Here is a 12,127-nt window from a genome sequence, read left to right as displayed (position 1 = left end):
CTCATGAATTTTTTGCCCCCATCACCCCTCAGTAAATTGGGATTGTTGAAAGGAAGAATTGCACTCTTCAGGAAATGGCTCGAGTGATGATGCTTGCCAAAGACATTCATCTTCACTTCTGGGCTGAAGCTCTCAACACGGCCTTCCATATTCATAACAGAGTTACCATTCGTCCAGGTACTAATGTCACTCATTATGAAATATAGAGGGAGAGAAAGTCAAATGTCAAGTACTTCCATGTCTTTGGCTCTGTGTGTTACATCCTTGTTGATCGGGATCCTCGCCGAAAGTTTGATCCCAAAAGTGATGAAGGTATCTTTCTCGGGTATTCCAGAAATAGTCTTGTCTATCATGTCTTTAATAAATACACTAAGTCTATGATGGAATCTATAAATGTGGTTGTTAATGACAATTCTGATGATTCCAAAAGTGTCGATGATGAGGATGAAGTTTTTCCTAGTAGCACAGATGTCAGGACAGATGTTTATGACAAGGTGGATGACATTGTGCCTTATGAAGAGCCTTCCCCTAAGGAAACAAAATCTTCACCACAAAGAAGAGTTCCCTTCAGGAGCGTTCAGAAAAATCACCATGTTGAGGAGGTAATTGGTGATATTGGAGATAGTATGCGCACTCGCCCAAAAGCTCCAGTAAACTATCGAGAAATGATTGGTAATCTTTGCTTTGTTTCTAAAATTGAACCTAAAAATGTCAATGAGGCAATTGATGACGAATACTGGGTTAGTGTTATGCAAGAGGAACTTGTTCAGTTTGAAAGAAATGAAGTCTGGGAATTAGTTCCTAAACTAGATAATGTTAATGTTATTGGAACCAAGTGGATTTTTAAAAATAAATCTTATGAGCATGCCAATATAACTCGAAACAAAGCTAGACTTGTGGCACAGAGTTATACACAGGCGGACGGTATGGATTTTGATGAAACCTTTGCTCTTGTTGCTCGTCTTGAAGCCATCAGATTATTACTTGGAATTTCTTGTCATCTCCATTCCAAAATCTTTCAGATGGATGTTAAAAGTGCATTCCTCAATGGGTACTTGAATGAGGAGGTCTATGTTGCCCAGCCTATAGGTTTTGTAGATCCCAGCTCGCCCCAACATATCTACAAGCTTCAAAAGGCTCTCTACAGTCTTAAGCAGACACCTTGGGCATGGTATGAAAGACTAACTCAGCTTCTTGTACATAATGGATATACTAGAGGTGGAGTTGATAAAATATTGTTCATAAAGAAGAAGGAAGGGAACCTCATGATTGCTCAAATCTATATTGATGACATTGTCTTTGGAGGAATGTCAGACAAGATGGTTGACTTTTTTGTGCAACAAATGCAATCTGAATTCGAAATGAGCATGGTTGGTGAGCTTAATTTTTTCTTAGGTTTTCAGATCAAACAAATGGATGATGGTATTTTCATCTCTCAAAGTAAATATGCTAAAAATATTGTGAAGAAGTTTGGCTTGGAAAAATCATCTCATAAGAGAACTCCCGCCGCTACTCATGTTAAACTCACTAAGGATGAGCTTAGTGAATCTATTGATCAAAGTCTTTACAGAAGCGCCATTAGTAGTCTTCTCTACCTTACTGCCAGTCGTCCTGACGTAGCCTATTATGTTGGGGGTTTGTGCTTGCTACCAGGGTAATCCCAAAGCTAGTTATTTGTCTCAAGCCAAGCGTATTGTGAGGTACATTTCGGGAACTGCTGATTTTGGTCTTCTATACACTTTTGATACCTCTTCTACTCTTGTGGGATATTGTGATGCTGATTGGGCAGGTAGCAGTGTTGATAGAAGAAGCACATCTGGTGGATGCTTCTATCTGGGAAATAACCTCATTTCCTTGTTTAACAAGAAGCAAAACTGCATTTCCTTGTCCAAAGCTGAGTCGGAATATATCGTTGTTGGAAGTAGTTCTATCCAATTACTTTGGATGAAACAGATGCTTGCTGAATATGGTGCAGGTCAAGATGTCATGACATTGTTCTGCGACAACATCAATGCCATTAATATTTCAAAACATCCGGTCCAACATAGTAAGACAAAGCACATTGAAATCAGGCATCATTTTATTCGGGATCTTGTAGAAGAGAAGAAGATCAAACTTGAATATATCCACATGGAGAAACAACTTACAGACATCTTCACCAAGGCTTTGGATGCAAGAAGATTTGAGGATCTCATATCCTCCTTGAGATTATGTGTGATCGACCAATAGCAACTACAGAGAGTTGGAGAGCTGATTGTGTATGAGTTTCCTCTCCTTATTGTTAATTGGTCTCTGTTTTATGCTACTTTGTTCTACATAAGTATGTGTTCATGGACCCATTTGTCTGGTTGGCCCATTCGACTTTTTTGCCGGGCTAAAATTCCATTCAACATGTGGTTGGGCTGGAACTGGACCAAGGCCCATTTCATAACACGTCGTCGTTTTGATTCTTGCCAGTTTCCTCAACATGCAGATGGTTTGGTTTTCAAGGATGTTAGGGAAGTTACTCATTTTGAAAATTTTCTGAAGCTTCATTCAAAAAATTGGTTGTATTTCGCTTTCAACATTCCCGATATTTGTGTAACCACCTACTCTGACAGTTATTTGTGTAAGGGATTTATTGACAAGTTCCTCGGCAAGGTTGGTACAAGAAGTGAAATTAGCACAACAGGGTCCGAAAAGAAGGAAAAATCAAAGTGAAGATGAAAAATGTCGGAATAAAATGGGCTAAAACCGAGAGTAACAAGCATGGCGTTCGGGTTAGGGGAATGCAACCCAGTAAACGTGCCGATGGTGAATTCAGAGGTGCGATTTCTGGGTCATCTATTCCCCCTCCTAACCCATCTCTCACCTCCATCAGAGAAGCTATGCTGAAGAAAGCCGATCTCTCCATTACTGACATCACAGGGGACGTCAGTTCTAGTAGCTCTATTGAAGAGAGAGGCGAAGCTAACGTCGCAATCATGGAAGAAGCCCACACCAGTGTCTCTCCCCTCGAAAGCCCGCACAAAATGGTTCAAGGTAACCCTGATTCTACTGCTCTTCCTGAACATGTTGAAGAGAACCCTAGGAACAATGAACTTTTGGAGTCTCTCCTTGATGAACAAGAACCCCCACATGATGATGTGATTGAGGGAATTCTTGGATTAGGTCAAGATGTTGTGAAAGATGTCCCGACTGAAAAGAGACGGGATGTTGCAGAGGGTGTTCTTGCCTCATTGAAGGAGAAAGTTGTGCATGAAGATGATGTGTGCATCGCCACTCTTCTGTATGAGAAAAAGAAGAGGAAGAGAAAGAGTCGTGAGGCGAGCGTGCCAGTTGTCCCTGTTAAGGACAAGAAGAAGAAGAAGAAGAAGAAGAAGAAAGTCAAAGTTGGGCTTAACAGGAAGAAAGGTAAAGAGTTTGTTGTGGAACCAGTTGCTGATGAGCCATTTGAAGCTGAAGTAGAGGTTCTTGTGTCGTCTCTCGGCATCGGGAACAAGAGATCTGTAGGAGGACGAAAGCTCCCCAAGAATGTCTCGCCTACTCCCAGGGACAACGTCTCTTTTCACAAAGAAGATGGGGTTCTTAAGTGGCGATATGTGTATCATCGTGCGATCTTTCCTGAGAAAGAGCTGTCTAGCGAAGCCCTAAAGATTGGAGCCATCATGGAACTCATGCATGATGCTAAGATGATCAAGACAGTCACTTGGGATAGGGGTCTACTACCCCACTTTGGTGACGGGATTCATAGTCGACCTTTCCTCATCCTTTGATGTCACTAATGATGCTGAGTTCAGAAAAGTGTATGTCAAAGGCCATTGTTTTGAGATTTCTCCCGCTGTTATTAATGATTTCCTTAATCGAGGAAAAATCATTACTGCTAACCGGGTCCCCTCCCTGGACATCATTGCACCGGGTCCCCTCCCTGGACATCATTGCTAAAGAAATTACTGGTGATGAGACCAAAGTCTGACCTTCCAAGGGTACTTTTCCGTCTTCTGATCTCACAGCAAAGTACTCAGTGCTCTATCGCATCGGCATCGCTAATTGGGCTCCCTCCTCGCATGGGTCGAGCATCAAGGTAGAGCTGGCTTGCTTGATCTACCAAATAGGTACTCTCTCATCCTTTGATTTTGGAGAATTTGTTTTTGATCACTTGGCGAAACATACCAAGTCCTATGCCCATCGGATTTCCTTCCATCATCACTGGGGTTCTGCTGAAACAAAACCCAAACATCTTGCATACCAGAGACGTGGCAGGAAAAAGGCAAAGTGGTCTCACCTTCAGTCACAAGATTTTCAAAGGAAATCATGCTCGTGACCTTGTCAGACCATCTGTCGTGACATCTGTCGCCTCAGGCAGCACAATGAAGGTGGGATCTGTTTATGATGACGTTCAAAGGAATGTTCTGAAGGAGTTTTGTGAGGAAATTGACGTCCTCAAGAAGACTATTCAGACTCTCTCTCGCAGGAAGTCCATCTGTGAGGGTCTAGTGCGCGATATGACTTCTTCTCCTAGTAAGGACGATGCCTCTACTTTCCAGCATAAGGCAGACAAGGAAAGGGTCAATTCAGATAACATGGAAGTTGAAGGTTCAGGCGAAAATGAGTCTGATGAGGCCGACGAAGAAAATGAAGATATCTCTTCTTAGAAGTTTATGTGTGTTTACTTTTGGTCTGTAACTTTCGTGTGTTTAGTCATCTGGCTGTTTCTTTCAGACTTCTTTTTTATCAGCCAGTTTTTATCTACGGTATGACTACTTGTTTCAGACTTGTCTATGTTTATGTTCACATTGTGGTTTGGATTTTTATCTGCTACTTTCAATTCTCTTCTCTGTGTTCAGATCTTTTTTCCTCTCTCTGTCTTGGTCATTCCTTACCTTTGGTATGTTTTTAAGGCAATAAGGGGGAGAGGCGTCATGAGGGCTATTTATTTTGGCATGAGGCCATTTATTTTGGTGCTATTTTCTGGTCATGACGTTTGGCTGAGAACTGCTCTTGAAGTGCTTGCCTAAAAAATAGCCAAAGGGGGAGATTGTTGCTACGTCATAAGTTGGCTTTATTTTTTAGCGCAAGTTGTGAGGAAAGATGTCGGTCATCATGTTCCAGCTTCTGTTAAGACATCCTTCCTCGTGTGCGCAGTCTGTTATTTTGGCAAGTTTCCGGTTTTGCTAGATTGCCTCGCTGGTGCCTTTATTGAGTGATATTCGTGCGAGTATGGGTAAGAAAACCCTAGATTCACTTCCAGAGTTGTATGACTGCTATAAAATCCGAGTGCTCCACCCTTAGCAATCTTGACGCTTTTGTCAAAACAATTAGGATTCCTAGACGTGTAAGATTGGCGGATTGGGAAACTAGTTGGATTGTTTTGAGCGGTGTTATTCATCAAATATTATTCGAGAAGATTGAGTGTTTGAGTTATTTGGGTTCTGTGCGTACGTGATTGAAGATTCACGACCGTTGAAGACTGAAGTCGTCCAAGCATTAGCGTTTGCTTGGAGAGTGGAATTGAGAGGGGTCTCAAATTCAGGGGAAGTCCCTGCACTTGGTATTAACTTTTGGTAATACTTTCTAGGGCCTTGATTTGTTGTTATAATCATATAAGACCTAGCTTGTATTATTTACTACGTGATAGTGAATTCTTTTCCACTGGTTGTGAGCCCCCAGACGTAGGTGACATTGCACCGAACTGGGTAACCATATTGTGTGTCTTTTCTTTATCGCACTTCTTATTGATTATCCATTATCTGTGTTAAGCAAGTTGTCAGACACATTGTCTCTTGTCTCTCTCTAACTAAACAGAATTCATGGCTGATGATTGGGACACATGCATGACTTGCACGTGACTCATAACTTTATGACTCTATTAAAATGTTAAAAACATGTAAATGTAAGTTCGTTGAACGCCGGGTCTGTATGAAACGATGTGTTGATTCGTTAGGGGTCTAGTACGTAGTAAAAAGTAGTTCTTACCATACGAGGCTGCTAATGTCTAAAAGTGTCAAGTGTGTGTAAACACACGCTCACTTTCGTGATAGAGCCAAGGTTAACTTAATCATTGAAGTTTATTGTTGGGCTACACATTTTGTTTTTTAATTTTTTTACACCCGAAAAAAAAAACCACTAGTTAATTTTTGCTTTGGTAATCAATTAAGTGTACTGTAGTCAATATGATTATTCCTCTATGAATTTCCATGTCTTTCGCTACTTCTTTGCTTGATAAGGCGAGAAGGTATATAATGCAGTTAGATGATTTTCAGAATGTGATAATGAGCAAAATATGGATCCCTACTTTGGCAGAAAAAAAATTATAATGAGAGCAGTTGAACAAACATTTGCATAAATTGATTAGTTTTGAAATTGTTTATATTACAATAGTTATGCACATATTATGAGAAAAACCAAAATATATTAGATATATGCGCAGAGAGAAAGGGGATTCCCTCAATTTATTTAATTGTGATAGAATAACTGTTTTGAAGCTAGGGCACACCAAAACAGCTACATCATCATCATACAGCTTTGGAGACTAGATAGACTAATCCATTTTATATAACCAAACAATATAAAAGTGACGATGAAATGAACCATGCATATAGCATATAGCATATAGCAGGTACACTTATTCAACTAAACTTAATTAAAGATATTAACCAACACGTGGAATGATGGTAACAATGCCTTGGGCGTTGACCTTAACCCTAACCCTATTGCAGTCAAACATCCTATCATGAGGCGCATCATCCGGGAAAGTGAACGCATTCACACTCGGGTTTTCGCGCATAATTATCACCACAGCCTCGTCTCCCTGGACTCCGACGAGCTCTGGCCACGATTCTTTTCCTAAATAAAAGGGAAATGATAAATAAATTAAACGAACATAGAGTAGACAATTACTATCTTATTACGAGCTAAATAAAATAATATAGGGAATATATATATACATATATATATATATATATATATATATATATATATATAAGAATAAGACTAATCTAATCATATGTGTACGTACCTTGACACTCCGAACTCATTTTTTTTTTTTTTTTTTTTTGTCTAAATTCTTAATGTTTCAGATGTATTGAATGTTTGTAAGTTATGAATAGATGTAATGAAATTGTCCGATTTATATAGACCATCAGTTCGAGGCATATATAATTTTTTAATGTTTGTGTCACACCAGGATAGATGTCGCCATATTTGACTAAATAATCCCTTTTTTTTACTATTTAAATATATGCAACGCTGGAAAAACATGGGCTGCTAAATGGTGTTCATATTTTTAAACTATAAATGCATATATACATTTTTGTACAAGAGACGTTATGCAGTGTGGCTGCAGAAATTGTATTTAATCGCATTCATACTCCTTGGAATCTCGTCGGAGACGGAATTCCAAAAAATGAATGACATATCGTCTTGGTGACGTTACACATATTAGTTAACTTATAATTAGCATGGCCAAGAGATTTTCAAGTTTAAAATTTAGTATGTTTAGATTTAAATTATTCTATGGTTTATGTTTCAGTTTAGTTTAATATTTATTAGTTTATTGAAAATGAACTTTTCCAAATTCTTATTTTATTTTTTAAATTTTTTAGTTTCATAAAAATATTACGTAATGTTAAAAAAAAATATTTGTTTAGTACTATAAATATAATAAGTATGTTAAGAGACATTGAAAACAAATGAAGGCCAGAAACATGGTTTCGTGCCTATACATACACAAACATCAATTTCGATGTAACATTGATTCACCAAATGTTTACTAGAAAAATGACCCAATTAGTAGAAAATGAACATCAAATATACGTCAATACTACGAGATTATAGCCAATTACTTGAGAGGGCCCTCAATAAAAAAAAAAAAAAAATTACACATAATCAGGTGGAATAACATGTATATGTAAGATCCATCAGCTACAGATGACCGATCCTTTTTATTTATTTAAAGGTTGGGAAATACAAACGTATATAATAATCTAGCACCAACGTACAAGAGAGAAAGGTGAAAATTATTTTCAAAGTATCCAAATATTGTCTCATTGTATATGTGCCTTATTAATTAACCAATGCGAGGGACACGGAAAACAGTCCCATCTGCATTTCTAACCCAAATCCAAACCCGGTTGCAGCGGTAATCTGTAATGACCGACGATCCTTCTCTCACGATTATGCCTTTAACACTAGGCCGTTCCTTCTCGATTATCTCCTTAGCTACCTCGCCTTGAACACCCAACAGCTCAGGCCACGAATTCTTTCCTAGTATATTTTCCATAATTCAGAAAAAATGATAATATACAAAAAAAAAAAAAAAAAAAAAAAAAAAATTATGTAAAGAATAATAAATTCCAAATCTTTGGCAATAATATATATGTATGGAAAGAGCTATTTCAGATGAATTTTTTATTATAAATTAAGTGTCCATATAGACCCAACTTTTAGTACATAAACAACATTGTTTTTTGGAGCATTACAAAACGCAACATTCATTGCGCAATATATAATTAATATAATAATTAAAAAAAACCCACCGCAAAGCATTTATCCTTTTTATATAACATTTTTCCTGACTCGAAGATTTCTTTATTTATCTATTTATATGGGATATAGTATAACTATATTATTAACTAGTCTCTAACATACAATATACTTAACCCATAGTTTATTAAAGGTGTTATAATTTGACCATAGTTGTATAAATTTTACTTATTTTCCAAATAGAATTTATTTATCTTTTGGATAGAACTAGACATTATCCGTAATTTGAATATTATAAATCTATATATAATTATATATAGCCTTCCTAGCGAAATTTCTAGTTTCGAACCTATGTCTATAATTATCTTTTTACAACAACATTATAGAATATTTTACCTGAACATCTAGACATTTGTGCTTCTTCCCTCTCTTCAACCTTTGTCTTCAAATCCTTATTTGATGTGTTTGTGTTAAGTGTCAACTCTAAGGATAGAGATGGTGGTATTTATAAGGAAGCAATCGTGTGGGTCTCATGTGATTCGTATAAAACATATCGGTAAAAAAGTATGACACAAATTATTACAAATCTATGGAAAATGTTACAAAACTTTTTCTCGTGTGTGAAAAAAAAAAAAAAAAAAAAAAAAAAACTAATATGTTGACGGATGTATACTATATATAACCTTATAACGACATTTGGACAGACTTTCGTAGTTATGCGGATCTATATATTGGCAATTAACGTATACAACAAAATCTATTTATTGGACCGATCGACCTATATATAGACTGACAATTTTGTTTTCCCTTATATATATGATCAAGTCTAGAACATCATATATTCATAATAATGCGAGAATGATATAAATGGATATATTTACAGATTTTCACAATCGAAAAACGATACTCTTAATTAAAAAACGACAACAACAAAAAAAGAACTTTAAAGGCTGAACCAAAAATGACTTTTAATATTGAGGCACAAAATGGCTCTAGAGGTTTAGCCCTGAGCGGCTCAAGCCCAAAACAACTCTTAAGGTTAAGCCACAAAACGGCTATGAAAGCTGAGCCCAAAACGACTCCGAAGGCTACTCCACAATCGGGCTCCGAAGGCTGAGTAACAAAACGGCTATGAATGCTGAACCACTCAACGACTCTGAGAGCCGATCAACGAAACGGCTTCGAGGGCTGAGCCACTTGAGAGCTGAACCACGCTCTCAATGTTGAGCCCAATAATCAAACTTCCTATAAATACTAAATAAATTTTGGAAGAAAGAAACAATCTTTGGAGAAGTAAAATACTACAACTTCTCTCTCTCTCTCTCTCTCTCTCTCTCTCTCTCTCTCAAATTCCAACAACAATTCTAAGAGAAGAAAAATACTACAACCTCTCTCTCTCTCTCTCTCTCTCTCTCTCTCTCTCTAAAAATTCCCTCAACACATACCCGAAAATAATGCTAGAATTACTCCACATTTCTCAATTTTGATTTAGAAAAACGTATAAGAGGAATGATCCACTTCTTTTCACTCTAGAATTTAAAGAAGAATTATTCTCTCTCCCTCGTATTTATTTTGACAAACAAAGGTTGAAATTATGCCACATTATATTCGCTCTAAAAAGGTGTCCAAGAGCTTGACAAATCCAGTTCTTATTTTCTGCGCTTAGTAAGAGGAATATTTCATTATATATATATCACGCGCTGTATCCTTTCTTTCACCTAAGGAAAAGGAAAGATCACGGCGAATCACATCATCCACGTTGAGTTCTCAAAGGTATCCACCACGGTCGTAACGCCATGATTTATCCCAGACCCGTTACGATCCATTCAGATCCATAAGAGATTCGACGCCCGCATTAACACAGAGTATAGGTGTACTTACACCTACACATATGCATACAAGCTAACTTTGAATATTAGTAAAGCAAATTTCGACTCGAATGTTTTCTTATGGTATATTATTTTAAATAGGTAACTTTAACTATCTAGCAAATTGAAACACTACATTTTATAAACAGGCAATATTTTATAATTGTTAAAAGACTTGACAAATTTAAACTAAAAAATTATTAGATTTTAAAAAATCAGCATACTCGAGTAGCTTGTTTACTCTAAGAAAATAAATGTTATAGATTTTATAAACAGGCAATATTTTATAATTGTTAAAAGACTTGACAAATTTAAACTAAAAAATTATTAGATTTTAAAAAATCAGCATACTCGAGTAGCTTGTTTACTCTAAGAAAATAAATAATAACATTTTCCATGTTTATTTTTCACAAATATATATATATATATATATATATATATATATATATATTTATTTATTTCTAGTGGCCATTTATTACATTTCTTGTTTATTAAAATATATTGAAGCCAAAATATACCTTAGCAGATTAATTTGAAGGATAGATAGAATTTCAGAATGAGATATTGATTTCACTTAGATAGAAATCCTCACTTGAATCTTATGGTGATTGTATTGATTTCATTATTAGCTAAGTATTACAACTGATGTTATAGATATAAATACACAATCGTAATTCATAACCGCTTCTAATAGACTAAGCTAACAACCTTGACTCTGACTCCTCCATCTTTGACTCTTGAGCTGACGTGGTTATAGGGTTAGCTTGAGTCTCAATATCTATGTGAAACACGATCTCTGTTGGTGATTATGATGCACTCATATAACCATGCGAAAAAAATTAATTATGCTACTTAGCTAATTAATTGAAGTTATTTAACAAGATCTAGATTACTTTAATTAATATTAAGCAATATCAAGTAACCGAATTAAACAGAAGAGTCATTAGAAAAACTTACGGGTTTCTCCTTAGCTACAGAATCTTCAAAACATTCTTCAAGCTTCCGTTCCGAGTTCCTCCGACTTCTTCTTCAAGCTTTATCTTACACGATCAGATCTTCGGGAATGGCTTTAGTACTCTCGCGTATGGCACTCGGAAGATGATACTGTAATCTTCCGAAACGTAATCTCCAGATGAATAAGAAGAAAGTGTGGGCACATCCTGAATCTCACTATAACTTTGAAATGATTTCGGATCAAACCGTGTTTATGAGAATAGAATCACGGAATTCCGAGGGAGAGAGAGAGAGACAAAAGAAATTCGTCCGCCCTAGGTGTGATGGACGAATTTTTGCTTCTGCAATTGTGTGTCTATTGTGTTCTCCTTGACCCCTATTTATAGTGGTAGAAAGAATATATTCTACTAAGCTCCTAGAGATATTTTATTCTCATTTATTCTTTCTTATTTTGTAGTTAAGAATGAACCGTTGGATCTTGGCTACAAATCCTACTTTTTCTCTCATCCATCATAACAGAATCTAGGATATTATATTTCCTTATTTTTCTCATATATTTAAGGAATCTAGATATTTGAGAATGATGAGGATAATATCTTATTTCCTTATTTAATGGAGATAATATCTCTAACATTATTATTCTTCTAAATATTAGGAAATTAATTATGTGAGAGAATAAATGACAATATTTTATTTCCTTGTTTAATGTAGAGAGAATATTTCAACCATTATTATTATCTCTTTTATTTAACTAGTTACCTGATTTCTTTTTCACAAATCTAGCAACTAATTAAAGAGAGAATATTGGGTATTTTCTAGAGAGATTGTAATAATAATATTTA

The sequence above is a fragment of the Urtica dioica genome, chromosome 6 (genome assembly GCF_054948205.1).
Source record: "Urtica dioica subsp. dioica isolate 48M chromosome 6, U.dioica_male_clone48M_v1_H2, whole genome shotgun sequence".
Classification (NCBI taxonomy): domain Eukaryota; kingdom Viridiplantae; phylum Streptophyta; class Magnoliopsida; order Rosales; family Urticaceae; genus Urtica; species Urtica dioica.
Note: the sequence above shows the minus strand (reverse complement) of the source record.